Source organism: Pituophis catenifer, unplaced genomic scaffold (genome assembly GCF_029215685.1).
Source record: "Pituophis catenifer annectens isolate HBS135680 unplaced genomic scaffold, rPitCat1.0.hap2 SCAF_2, whole genome shotgun sequence".
NCBI classification, from domain to species: domain Eukaryota; kingdom Metazoa; phylum Chordata; class Lepidosauria; order Squamata; family Colubridae; genus Pituophis; species Pituophis catenifer.
The window spans coordinates 258,257,521-258,272,071 of NW_027256882.1; positions in this window are offsets into that span (position 1 = coordinate 258,257,521).

A 14,551-nucleotide genomic window follows, 5' to 3' on the forward strand; every position below is an offset into this window, starting at 1 on the left:
TTAAGATGTTGGATGGGAGTAGGAAGACATAAGTACAACTCTACCCTCAGCCATAGAAGCACACTCTAACTTTAGCTCAGTCAATCAGTCTCAGCCCAATCTACCTCACAGAACTGGGGGTAAAAATACCCAACTCCAAGTTATCCCCAAGAATCAAGAATGTTTTAAATGTATAGAAAAGTTTATACTATAAACTGTGAGGCATAATAAAGACCCATAGTAGTGACCCATAGTAGTGATCCATAGACACAGTAGTTAGAATAAAGTATTGCAGGCTAATTCTGCTGACTGCTGACTGCCAGCAGTTCGGCAGTTCGAATCTCACCGGCTCAAGGTTGACTCAGCCTTCCATCCTTCTGAGGTCGGTAAAATGAGGAGCCAGACTGTTGGGGGCAAATATGCTGACTCTGTAAACCACTTAGAGAGAACTGTAAAGCACTGTGAAGTGGTATATAAGTCTGGACTATTGTAACGCTCTCTACATGGGGCTCCCCTTGAGGAGCACCCGGAGGCTCCAACTGGTCCAGAATGCAGCCGCGCGAGTGGTTATGGGAGTGACTCATTGCTCCCGGGTAACACCTCTCTCGTGCTGCACTGGCTCCCAGTGGTTTTCCGGGTGCGTTTCAAGGTGCTTGTCACCATCTTCAAAGCGCTCCATGGCTTAGGACCGGGATACCTACAGGACTGCCTTCTACCACTGAATGCCTCCCACTGTCTGATACGCTCTCACAGAGAGGGCCTCCTCAGGGTGCTATTGGCCAAGCGACCCCCCAGGGGGAGAGCCTTCTCTGTGGGGGCTCCTGCCCTATGGAATGAGCTGCCCCCGGATATAAGAAGAATCCCTGACCTCCGTGCCTTCCGTCATGCTCTGAAGACTCTATTGTTAATCAAGCCGGCCTGACCGAATAAATTAATGTTAATGGGTTTTAAATTGGTTTTAATGGGGTTTTACTTAAGGGTTTTTAAAAATGGCCAAATTGCTTTAATTATTTTAACGGTTTTTAATTTTTGTGATGGGTTTGTTTTAATATGGCTGTACACCGCCCTGAGTCCTTCGGGAGAAGGGCGGTATAGAAATGTAATTAAACAAATAAAATAAATAAGTCTAAGTGCTATTGCTATAATAAGGGTATGTAAATTTTACTAATACTTATTTAATATAATTTACATTAATTAGTATGAGAGTCACCTAAGATTAAATAGGGCATATTAAATGTTGTCCAATAAAACCACTATATTGAACGATCATGCATAATTACATGTTTTTTTCCTGAGAAGTTCCATGCATAATAGAAAATAAAATACCTGAAAATGCAAACAAAATATAATAGCTGGAGCAAAGGTAACCTACAATAAAAACACTCCACTGACATACACATACAGGGGATTGTATCTAGCAGCGAAACTGCCTCGATACAAAAATGAATGTATCTGAGGCTTCAGATCCATTTTTCCCCTCCTTCCTGACAAGCTGTTTTGCAAGGTTGGGGGTTCCCTCTAGCAACAAAACTATAGTTAGAAGCGGATGAAAAGGATCTGCAAAAAATATATGTATTTTTAAGCTGTTGGGAGCCACAATATTTCTATTAAGGTTCTAACTTGGTGAAAGATGGATTGGTTTCTTAGGCTAGCATATTACACATATCTTCCCACTGAAATTCAGAAGATTAACCAGCAAATAATTGGGTTTTGATTGGAATATCTTTCATGTGAGAACTGATCAGGATTATTCAAACATTTGGCATAATAAAATGCCTGTCTTTAATAGCAACATTTGTTTATGTGCACTCATGAATTTCAGGATAAACATCTCCACAAATCTAAACCAATTTTAATGAATTTTTTCTAGCAATTGAGCCTGTTTTATGATTGATAAGTTTGATAAAAGAAAATGAATTATTTTGTCCACAACAGTCATTGTTTTCTGATTTATCTTCTTCTCAGTTATCATTCAACTAATGAATACGTATAACTATTAGGGTTGGCAGAATAGTACACAAGTTAATTTTTTGTTTGTTTGCCTTTCCCAATCCCATGGGAACCTATACTATATATATATGTTAATGTTTTCATGTATGCTTATTTAATTTACTTTTTGCTTGCAAGTGTAGAATTCTGTGTAATTTTTTCAGACATAAACTATATTGACCCTACATCTGTATTCTTCTTATCTCTTATGTACAATACAAAGCCAATTTATTCTCAAGAAAGTATTAAAAATACAGTCTTTCCAGCAAAATTGGTCCTCAAGACATGAGTTTGAAAATCATTACTTAAAATGAAAACTCTGAAAATGTCAACCATAAAGCCACATAATTACATATGTATTTGTTTAGACTTGGTTGAGCCATTAAGTATAGGCTTTCATTATAAAACCTTGAAATTCTGGAGATTATAAGTAAAACCATCACAAATATCCAAGTAATTATCTGAAAACAATTACCAAAAGAATGATATTGACTCATACAAAAAGCAGCTAAAAAATTCAGAACAAAAACTAAAACCTTTTTCCTCCCCAATCTGAAAACCTTCTGTGGGCCTGTCAGCCATGGCAATACATCACAGAATATGATATATTTGCTAAGATCATGGACAAGCTGAGAATAATAAAGTGCTGTGACAAACATATTATAAAGTTTATATTAACAATGCCTTAAATCTAAATGTTCCAGAATAACAGGTCTATGAAATGAAATGTACTTAATTGAGTCATAAGAGTAATTCTGAGAAATCACATGCTGAACATTTTTGGATGAAACTAAAAAAGTGCCAGGAAAGAAAAAGTAAATAATAATTTGTATTTAAAAACTGCAAAAAGGAGATTTTGCAGTGAATAAAAAAGAGAGATAACTGAAGATAGTGTTCAAAAAACAACATTGTTAAGTAGACAAGGAGAAAATATAATATTGAAAAATTCATAATTTGGTGTTGAAGCACTCAAGAATTCAGCTAGAATACCAGTGACAAAATATTTCATTCTCAAGCTATAATTATCACTATCTTTACTTTTTCTCATTAGTGCCAAGTTGTATATGTCCTTTTTACTTTGTGAATAAAGCTTCCACCTATCACAAAGCCCTGAAGTTTCTTCAGATACTTTTTGGTATCTCCCCAACAAGATTTCACCATGGTCTTGAATAATGCATAGTTACACCCTCGGACATTTCATAGTTAAACATGGCATCAACAATTGTATACATCACCCCGACACCCCAGTAGCCATAGCAAACTTTTCAAAATAGTCCAGGAAGTGGGTCAGGATTTAGACCTCATAATATTCTTTAAATTTTTACCTTTCCACAAGAGCTCTGAGAATATTGGAGCAGTTGGAAGTAAAAGGCCCTTGATTTATCAATTTCCCTCTTTCTAACAGATAATCATACTCTCTCTCTTCATCTCCAATCTTTCAAAATTTCATCTCCATTTCAAGGGTTTTTTCCTTGCTTTAATTCAGTTATCATCTAAGTTCTGTCTGGTGTCACAATTTATATCTTTTTTTATGATTGAAAGATAAAAAAATAAAGGGGCTAATCTGAACCAAACTCACAGGATATAAACAAAATGAAACATTGTTTTTAAAATCTAAATATTGTTAACTTTAAGTATTAAAGCACAAACCTTCAGTGTTAAGATTCAAATGCAGTGCTGATGGCAAGTTCATGGGCGGCCACCTACAAATGAGTTAAATATTAAAGCACAAACTTTCAATATCTGAAAGATTCAATTACAGTCCTGAAAAATTCCTGGTCAACTACTTACAGATTAATTAAATACAGAAAATAAATAAGAAAATACCAGATAGGACACGCTTGCTTGTCTATAAGTGAAAATTTTCACAATTCTGAGCCTCTCTATGGAGATACTGGAAATATTTCCATATTATTAATACAAGAACATTCTACAGAAGTATTATAAATTCATGAACAAATCTGTTAATCTGTTCATATGAATAATGTATAAATAATTCCAAATATAATTTGAATAAAAGGCTGAAAATATGTCCAATTCCTTAGTTTGTACAGAGAATTTAAAGCAAAATATATACCACATACAGTAAACAGAAATATAAAATTCTAATGCAATTTGCTAACAAGACATTTATCTATTTCTTCAAAGATGGATGTTTGCTTCTGGTTTTCTTTTTCACAGACTTCTTTTTAATTTACACCTGTTATTCTAAGAGGAATGATGGAACCCTTCACTTTCTTCTCAACCTCTCTTCCCAGATTTCTCCCATGCACAAAATTTAAATAAATGAAGAGCTGAGATCCATTTCTAGAACCTGCTGGAGGTATTGAACTCCTTCCATAGGGAGCAGAAACAGAGCTTAACATCATGATCCCAATCCTATCACATTCAGAAGGCCTCAGCCAGTTACATGGCCCAGCAGTGTGTGTAAGGAGGCTGCCAAATGATTATAAGAACGGTGTCCACTTGCAGAATGGCATGAGGCAGTCTGTGTCAGAAGGCCACATCTCACATTACCTAAGCGGGCCTGTCAGCAGCTGCAGAGCAACGTAAAAGTAAGTAAACTAGAGAAATTTATGTGAGCTTCTGGGCCCTGTGGTTGGCTGAGGCGTCTCAGCTTGTGCTAGATTTCCATGCACCAGTGGGTCCTGTAGCCAGCTGAGGATCCTGGGCCAGGGCAAAAATTGAGACCAGGGCCTCTTCCCACACTCATCTTAATAACCCACATAATTGCTTAACAATCACAACTGGAAGAACCAGGATTGCGATCATTGAACAAAGGGGGCATCTCATTTAACAACTGCTTCACTCAATAACAAAAGATTTCAGTCCCAATTGTGGTTGTAATTTGAGGACTACATATATTTATTATTGTGATATTTTAAGTAGATAATGTGTGCATATTTGCAGTTGATAAACAGATCTTGGCTTAGGTAGCAAGAGAGAGAGAGAGAGAGAGAGAGAGAGAGAGAGAGAGAGAGAGAGAGAGAGAGAGAGAGAGAGAGAGAGAGAGAACCTGTTTCTTTTGTTCTTGGATTTCAGCATATTTGTCAAACTATTCTTGCTGGTCTACATTTTAAAACCCCCAGCCCTATTCAATGGCCCTTCCACTCAGCAGTTCTCTCCCAGAGTCCTGTTTACTTCTTCTGAGTCTCCAGCTGCAGATTCCTCCTTCAGCTTCTCCTTGATCCACATAGTACCTGTAGAAAAAGGTACTAAAGGTGTACAAAAGGTACATGCCAAAAGAAAAAAAAGCCTACAGAAGTGTCCAATAACCTCTCCACTATGCCTCTACCTTTCATACCTTTTATATTTTACTACCTTTTACCTTTACTTTTCAGCTCTATCCAGGTGTGCCTGCACCTAGGTATTTTAGTCACACAAAGGACCTTGGTGTCTATAGCTTGGTTTTGGTACACACACAAAAAGTGAACTTTGCCACTCATCTCATGTTCAAGATGGCAAGTCACCCTACCACAATAGTTAGAAACATATTATTCCTGCATAATGTGGAATATTATGGCTCAGACTAATTAAGTCTGCTCATTTTTTGTATAGATCATACTATTATTTTGTGAATTATTGACTTGTTTTGTTATTTGCTGAACAAAATTGTAACTGATTGATGTGGCTTTAAAACATCATAAAATATACTAAAAGTATGGTGCTAAGTAAAAAAATAAATGGGACTCTGGAATTTGATATCACCTCTCAAACCCAATTGTTTTCAACTAAAATATTTACTAAGTCAACATTGGAGTGATTCTGTATACTATCTCACTGAATGATATGATATAAAAGAAAGCATATTTATGAAATGAATCAGTCTACTATAATTTGCAAGTTGGAAGCTCGATTACTTCTTTGAAGCATTTTGACACAATTCTGAGATTAATGTTTATTATAGTTTCTGAAAAGTATGGTGCCCGTTCTCTGAACAATAACTTAAATAGCTTCCAGTGAGAAAATTCAAGCCTGACTGAAATTGAACCAAGTCATAAACTCTATTTGTTTAACTTCTGTTCTAGCAAAAAGAACATTACACACAATTATTCTTTATTATGTTCTATTTTGTACCTATAGGAAATGTCTACACGGGGAGTGCTACTTTACCATTATTAAAGGAAAGGAATGAGAAATGATAAACTTGATACTTCAAATAACTTAAACAAAAAAACAAAGTACAAATGGTAAATATTTAATTTACTATTTATAAACAGCAGCAAGGTGTGTGTGTGTGTGTCTGTCTGTGTGTGTGTGTGTGTGTGTGTGTGAGAGAGAGTGAGAGAGAGAGAGAGAGAGAGAGAGAGAGGGAGGGAGGGAGGGAGGGAGAGGGAGAGACTGTCATCTCTGCTTTTATATTGTTTACTTCATTGTCAAGTGGAATTGAAGTATAGGTTTTAATTCTTGTGAAATAACCCCTTCTAGAAACATTCCATAAACCTAAAGTCAATTCTCATATTGGTAGTGAATTATTTTAGATGGACATAGTCATTACAGAACATGGGTAGGACACTACACTACCTTGTAGTAGTGTAATTCTAAAGATGAAATTCTTGACTCATTTGTAATTAACTTCCATGAAAACCTTTTTGTATTTAAGGCAAGATGAGGAAAGCTAAGTATCCAAACTGCACAGCAGGTTTTTCCTTAGCTTCATTATTCTATAGAAATGTATAATGGTCCTCACAAGGAAGGATTTAGCACTGGTAAGGTATGTTTTTGCAACATCATAAAATGTTTTTAGTGTTATTTTCCTATGATTATCCAGAATTTTTTTTTGCAAGATAATAAGAGAAAGTTCTTCCATTGCTTTTATTCCCCCATCCCCAAAAAGCTGGCATGTTCAAAAACTTGTATAATGGAGATGTTCTTTTTACTTAATTTCTAATCAGAATAGAAAAGTACTAGTTGCTGTTTCTTAGAATTTGTCTTGATTTATACATTATTACTATGTATTCAGATAACAGTGGAATATTTCAGAAGTAGCAGTGCAGTATGTGAAATGGGACTAATGAAATTGAGTATTAATAGATATTCAAGCGTTTTTAAGATTTATTGAATTTTAGATTCAGCATTTTCTGGGAAACGTATAAAATATGTTTCATTTATTTCATTTTCATTTCATTTTCATTTTATTTGATTTATATACTGCCCTACTCCCGAAGGACTCAGGGCGGTGAACAGGCACAAGATAAAACACATAGAATACAAAAATTTAAGAGCAGAAGTAAAATCGAATTAAATCAATTTAGCCCAAGACAAATTTAAAACCCCAGGTTAAGAACAAATTAAAATTTACATTAAAATTTACATTAAAAAGAGAATGGGAGAGGTTAGGCCAGACCAGCCTGGTGAAATAAAAAGGTCTTGAGAGCGCAGCGGAAGGTGCGTAGATCCGGGATCCTCCGTATCTCCGGGGGGAGCTCGTTCCAGATAGTAGGTGCCCCCACAGAGAAGGCTCTCCCCCTGGGGGCCACCAGCCGACATTGTTTGGCCGACAGCACCCGGAGGAGTCCCTCTCTGTGAGAGCGTACCGGCCGGTGGGAGGCCGTTTGTGGCAGCCACACCAAGGAATGTAATCTATGAATTGCTTCTCTCTGTTAACATGTAAATAGTTGGATGAATCAACAGAGTTGTGCAGATTAGCTCTGTTACTGAGATTTATTGTTTCTGTCAGGTTAATCCTGTGAAAATAGTTCAGAAGAAATGTTGGTCTTCAGGACTTTTCAGTTTTTTTAATGAATATAATAATGTCACCATAAACAGTTTTTACCTCCTTCTCAATTTTTGTGTTTATCATATTTTCCAAGATAAGCAATATTGGGTCTGAACTGTACTTGAAATAGACATTGTTATAAAGTTAACCTTGAGTTAAACTGATAAAACTAGCTATCAAAGATTCCCTGGAAGTGCCATCAAGAGTAACTGGTATATGTCAAAGCTAGTATGATCCTTTTAGTGGAATTTAAAATGAGGAAAAAGGATCTGGTGACAGATCTATTCATAAAAGGTTTGGTTAATGGGAGTAGAGACTTTTCAAATGAAAATGTGAGATCCTTTTGTATGCTATGATTTTATGATTCATTATATTGCTGAAACAGGCAGTTAGAGGTGATGCTAAAGAAGAAAGCAAAGCCCTATTTTTAAATGCTCATAAGAATTTCAACTGCTGAAATAATTTGCAATGCAAGCAGATAAGGGAGGGATACAGAAACCATATTGCAAAGAATGAAGTGACAACAGTGACTACATATTAAGAGAATCCACAGGTAATCCTTGATTTATGACCACAAGTGAGCTCAAAATTTCTGTTGCTAAGTGTCACATTTGTTAAGTGAATTTTAATCCATTTTACAACCGTTCTTGCCACAGTTGCTAAGTGAATCACTGCAGTTGTTAAGTTAGTAAGATGGTTGCTAAGTGAATCTGGTTTTCCCATTAACTTTGCTTGTCAGAAGTTTGCAAAAGGTGATCACATTTCTCCAGGACACTGTCACTATCATAAATATGAATCAGTTACCAAGGATCTGAATTTTAATCACATAACATGGGGATGCTGCAAAGGTCATAAGTGTGAAAAACGGTCATAAGTCACTTTTTCTGTGCTGTTGTAATTTTGAATGGTCACTAAATAAATGGTTGTAAGTTAAGGACTACTGAACTGTCTAAATTCCAAGGTTTTAACATGGATTGATGAATATGCACCATTCTTTAACCAAGCTATATTTAAAAAGTAAAATATTTTGCATATTTAGAAATGTTAATTTACCATAAATGTGCACTATGTTACCAGAGTGTAGTAGCAGAGATATTATATAATAATTATATAAAGATTCAATACATAATATAAAATATTATAGATATTAAATATATAGATATTAAATATAAATAATTATGTAACTAATAATAATTTGGTTCAGACGGAGTGGGAAACCAGGCAATGTCGGTAGTAAAGAAGCCAGAATAGCTATTGAATCATTTCTGTTCCCACACCAGGCACCCTGTTCTCCTCAGAAAGAAAAGAGACCTCTAACTAATGAACAAGAGGAACTGAAAAAAAGAGCAAAATAAAAACAAAAACAACTGAATAATATTGCCTAAATTGTAGCTTGTTGCAAAGAAGAAGTTAGCACAAGTATTAAAAGATGCCAATGCTGTAATATCAAATATCTATACATTTACTAAATTTGTATGCCACAGATCTCACTCTAAAAAGCAATTCTGGATGGTTTACAATTATAATTTAAAAGATTAAATACAGAGATAAGAAGGAAAAATGTAAGATCAGTTCTTAGTTAAACCACCAGCCACTTCCAACATTGAGCAACCCCATCGGGACCCCAGGCTGTCTGGTAAAGACAGGTTTTAACACTATTCCAGGAGGCCAAAAGGGTGAAGACAGGCATCAGGTGGCAAGACATTCCAAAAAATAGGGTTCATGGAGAAAAGGCTCTCCTTCTGATTCCCCCAGTCAAAACTCTTTGACAGAGTTCATCAATCCATCAATAGAGAGACTGCAATGAACCAGTCAACACTTGACAAAGAAAAATCAAGGTAGTTCTGTGTACAACTATGTGACAACCTCAAAAATATATAACAAAAATGCAGCTTGGATAAAGTAGGTGGGTAAGAAAAAATGCTGGAGAAAAGGGCAAGGAGATCCAGAATTGTTCAGCATCAGGTAACTGCATGTGGGGTTTGGGGGGGGGGGAGTTTGACTATCTACAACCACTCATTGCTAATCAGTTTAACAACATCCTGCAAGGAGGTGAAACTGAAGATAGGTTAGCCTCTGTCAAAAGCTACCTGATTAATTCATCATTAGGATTCTTAACCGATGAACCAAATTGGCTTAATCATCTTATATTCACATTTTATATGTATGTTATTTTAACTGTTCACCGCCCTGAGTCCTTCGGGAGAAGGGCGGTATAGAAATTGAATAAATAAATAAATAAATAAATAAATAAATAAATAAATAAATAAATAAATAAATAACAGATCCAACAGAAGATCAGAACCAAGCAAGTACAGGCCAATTAAATGTTTACTGACAACCTTCAAATTGCTAATTGCTGTGGTAGCTGATGCAGACCAACAGCATCTAGTTGAAAACAAGCTCTTTCTACCTGAACAGAAAGAAAACTGCCAATACAACAGAGAAACAAAAGATCAGCTTCTAATTGACAAGATGATTTTAGAAAACTGCAAAAGAAGGAAGACCTACTTGAGTGTAGTTTGGAGTGATTACAAGAAGGCATTTGACTCCCTGCTACCTGATTGGATAATCATGTGACTAGAAATAACAGGAATCAGTCGAAACCTCAGATCTTTATGCAAAGATCAATGGCACAATGAAAGACACAGTTGCTGGTCAGTGATGATAGATTTTCAAGGAGACTCACTCTCACCACGACTGCTTGTGATTGCATTGATTCTTCTGTCAACAATACTGAAGAAGTCAGGCCCCGGCTATCAAAAACATCTGCCAGGCTGAAGTAGTGAAAACTGAAGGAATCAAAATGTCCTATGGAAATAATATCAAGAGTTAACATTATTCCTTTTCCACTTAGTCTTATATTTTATCAAAGCAGTAAAATTAAAATAGATTTAAAACAGTGTTACTTCGGGTTATTTGGTCAAAAATCTGTTAAAATTGATTACAATGCAGAACCATGGTGGCACAGTGGTTAGAATGCAATATTGCAGGCTAATTCTGCTGACTGCCGGGGTTTGATCCTCACTGGTTCAAAGTGGACTCAACCTTCCATTCTTCTGAGATCAGTAAAATGAGGACCCAGATCGTTGGGGGCAATATGCTGACTCTGTAAACCGTTTAGTGATGGCTGTAAAGCACTGGGATGCAGTATATAAGTCTAAGTGCTATTGCTATCCTATATTAATCCTCCCTCAATTTATATTCTGAAGTGTTGCTCTTATCTGCAGTTTTGTCATACATTACTATTTCAAGAAGACCACCAGAGAAGCAATTGTATTTTAGTGATGGATGGAGTGATTGCTGTCTATATAAAATGTAAGATCATCTGGGATTTGAAAGGTGAAGTGCACAATATATCTGTAAGGTATTACTTGGGTAATTTCATCACTTTAGACCAGATAAAAAGGACATAGGGCACATTATAAATCTCTCCTTAAAACAGTTAATCTGAAAATAAATAAAATAAAAAATAAAATGTCAGACAGAAAATATATATCAATATGATATAGAAATAGAGAAATATGGTTTTTGAGTAAAATAATCAAAGTATCTAGGGAAAAGGGGAAAGTAAAAAAAAACAAACTCAGTGGTCTTTGGAGCACTGAAAGATAGGATTATGAAAGATAGATACAATCACAAACTGACAAACAAGAGAATGCTTGGTGTCCATCTCTATCAGTTTTATAATGATTTCAGCTCTTCAATAATTAAACATTGTTCTAGTACCACAAGAAATGTTCACAACATAATCACTAAAATGTGGGTAGAAAAAATAATCCTCTTTAAAGTACTTCAATTTATCAATCATATCTGAATGTATTGTTCTATGTTCTCAGCAGCATTAGAAAATTTCTGCTGGTTCGAATCTCTCCAAGGCTCAAGGTTGACTCAGCCTTCCATCCTTTCTAAGATAGGTGAAATGAGGACCCAGTTTGTGGGGGCAATAAGCTGACTTTGTATAAAAATATACAAAAAAATGAAGGCTATTGCTTAACGCATTGTAAGCCGCCCTGAGTCTCCGGAGAAGGGCGGCATATAAATCAAATTAAAAAAAAAATTGCCTCATAATACAATGTGATCTGAAAGCATTCAGCTTCAAGGAAAACATTCACACTGTCAGGTAAACTGTTCGATTTTGTGCTGTATGCATAAAGTGGCAAAGAAAGAAATTAAGAACTTCTCTCCTAAATGATGAATAGAAACAATTCTATGAAGTTTTCAATTTTGTGAAATTCCTGAAAACTATGTTTCATTTGTGCAATTATGGGCAACTTGTTTGTAGGTCATAGAGACAAAATATTAATCTAATGTTTGGTGATGCTTTTTATAGAAGTAGGGGATTATTCCCCTGGTTATGGCAGAAAACATTCAATTTATGACCAAATCCAAGATTTGTGTAACCGTTCTATCTCCATAATACATTTACTACACATACAAAAAAGAGCTGAAGAGGACTTTTGTTGTTGTTAAAATATATTTTTGGTACCTAGGATTGAAAAGGACTTGAAACTGTAAAAGCTGTATTTGGGTAAATGCTGCTTGGTATTTGTTATATCTTTCAACTTGTTCAACTTATATTATTTATTGCTTATTCAGAAACATATGAATCACTGAATTATTGTTTTTATTTTTCCTTTCGGAGTTAAGATATAAACATATGAGTAATAATACATTCACAAATAGAATTTACAGCAAAATGATATAAATATGCAGGTTTTTGTTCAGGATTCAAATGCTATGTTCTTCTTGAAGTTCCATCCCACAACATCTTTGCTTTCCTATTCTGTCACCTCTGCTGACCCCAAATCCAAATGTGTCCCATTCGCTTTAGGTTGTGAATATTGTGGAATGGTAGGAAAGAGGTGATCTTTTGTTGTTTTCCACTTCTTTTTTTCACTGTCTGGCCTATTTCTCATCATTTCTTTCCTTGGTGGTCATTTCCAAAAGAATATATTTTCATCCTTCCTTGGCTTTTTCTTACTTCATAGTGATATCTCTACCTCATTTTTGCTCATAATGCCCTTTGCCAAAAATCTTTCTTGCTGGTTCCCTTTTCCACAAATCCAAGAACCATTTCCTCAAAGGAATATAGGCACTGTTTTGTAAGAAGATACATGTTATAAACTTGAATGACATTTTCATGGGGAGATATGCAAAAGATACCACCAAATGTAATCAAACGATGAAGAATTGTATGGCTCTTTTAACTCAAGAATAGGACAATGATCAGAGATTGATAGTTCCTATGTCTATGTGAACTGGGGCCTGTTTTGCCTAGTGTCAGGGTGTCTAGCAGTTGGTTCTTTTTGGATCTAAAGACAAACACTCACCAGAAAATAAAGGCATTTAAGCTTTATTATTAGCTAAAAGAGACAGATTGTAAAGCATAATATAAAAACCATGCATACCAAGAAAGATAACGCAGGAGCTCCTTAATGACTGTAGAGATACTCCAGGAATAGCCAATTTCTACAGTAACTACACTAGGTTATGTGCAGAAATTCCTAACAAGCAACAACAACCCTGCAGTTTTTGTCAGAATCTGTCACCATGGCTTCATAGCAGAGGTGAGTTTCAGCAGGTTCTGACCAGTTCTGGAGAACCAGTAGCAGAAATTTTGAGTAGTTCATAGAACCGGTAAATACCACCTCTGACTGGCCCCACCCCCATCTATTCTTTGCCTCCTGAGTCCCAGCTGATTGGGAGGAAATAGGGATTTTGCAGTAACCTCCTCCTGGAGTGGGGAGGGAATGGATATTTTATAGAATCCTTACCCTGAAGTGGGGTGGGAATGGAGATTTTACAGTATCCTTCCCCTGCCACGCCCACCAAGTCATGCCCACCAAGCCAGGCCATCCCCACCAAGCCACACCCACAGAACCAGTAGTAAAAAAATTTGAAACCCACTGCTTCATAGCCCTGCTATGGTCAGAAGACTGCAAGACCTGACCTTGACTGGCACATGACTCTGGGATGGAATCAAAAGTCTGAGACTTTCACAGCTTTGAATCTTCGAAGTAAGCTGAAAATTGCTTCCCCTTTTCTTTTATTCAGTAAACAAGAGTAAAAACACCAAGCAGGCTAACTCATAATGAGCTCTAAACTTCTAGTTAATAGAAGAAATTGAAATATGTGTCTCCTTGGAATAACAATGGTTGCTGCAACAGGACCTAGTAGACAGCTGATACTCTCAGAACCTCTACAATGAAGATATTAAACAGGCCTATACATTCTGGATGTCCAAAAATGAAACTGTACTTAATAATTAATCAATATAATTTATGAACTATTTTTTAAATCAATGATGTAAATGAATTCAAATAATAAACATATGACAGTTTATGGAAAGAAAGGAACATCTGATATAAATAAGCAGTAATAATCCATGAAAAATTAGCACATTATTCAATTCAATGAGAGAAAAATGAATGTAGAGAGAGTACATTTATTTCAATGAGGGAAATGCAGGCAATTCAGAGAGAAACAAAATTAATTTAGTAAGATAAAGTGTAGAAAATCTCAGAGATTACTTTAGAGAAGCTATGTAGAGATATTTATTTATTTATTTATTTATTTATTTATTTATTTATTTATTTATTTATTTATTTATTGGTTCAATTTATATGCCACTCTTATCCGGAGACTCAGGGCGGCTTACAATGCGTTAAGCAATAGCCTTCATACTTTTGTACATACCTGCTTAGTAGGGCTTTCGCCCCCCCCCCCCAAGCGGTGTTCTTTTTTGTACAAAGTCAGCTTATTGCCCCCAGAAACTGGGTCCTCATTTTACCTACCTCAAAAGGATGGAACACTGAGTCAACCTTGAGCCTGGTGAGATTTGAACTTGCAGTTATTGCAGGC